Source organism: Octopus bimaculoides, chromosome 2, assembly GCF_001194135.2.
Source record: "Octopus bimaculoides isolate UCB-OBI-ISO-001 chromosome 2, ASM119413v2, whole genome shotgun sequence".
NCBI lineage: Eukaryota > Metazoa > Mollusca > Cephalopoda > Octopoda > Octopodidae > Octopus > Octopus bimaculoides.
Window position 1 is genome coordinate 185588426 of NC_068982.1, and position 910 is coordinate 185589335.

The following is a 910-nucleotide window of genomic DNA, read 5'->3' on the forward strand; positions in this document are numbered from 1 at the left end:
CAACTTCTGCCACATTCCAGGGAGAAAAACTAGACGTAGTTGATAGCTTCCACTATCTAGGTGACCAAGTTAGTAGTGGGGGAGGGTGCACTGAAAGTGTAGCTGCTAGAATAAGAATAGCATGGGCAAAGTTCAGAGAGCTCTTACCTCTGCTGGTGACAAAGGGTCTTTCTCTCTCAGAGTAAAAGGCAGACTGTATGATGCATGTGCACGAACAGCCATGCTTCATGGCAGTGAAACATGGGCCGTGACTGCTGAAGACATGCGTAGGCTCTCAAGGAATGAAGCCAGTATGCTCCGCTGGATGTGTAATGTCAGTGTGCAGTCAGGCGGTACTGGCAACGGCCACGTTCAAAATGGTGTATTTTACGTGCCACCTGCACAGGAGCCAGTCCAGCGGCACTGGCAACAATCTCGCTCGAATGTCTTTACACGTGCCAAGAAGGCGACGCTGGGCATAGGTGCCATCACGATTTCACTTTCGCTTGCCTCAACAGGTCTTTGCAAGCGGAGTTTCGTGTCCTATGAAGGAAAGGTACATATAAGTGGGCTGGCTACACCCCTGGCAAAGGCCATGGCTTATGGTCTCACTTGGCTTGCCGGGTCTTCTCATGCACAGCATATTTCCAAAGGTCACAGTCACTAGTCATTGCCTCGGTGAGGCCTAATGTTCGAAGGTCGTGCTTCAGCACCTCATCCCAGGTGTTCCGTACACATGCGTCATACAGTCTGTGTTGAACTCTCTATATAAATATATATATACTTATATATATACATATATATATAATATATATATATATACATATATATACATCATATATTTACATATATATATACAGATATATACATATATATATACAGATATATACATATATATATATAATATATACATATATATATACAGATATAT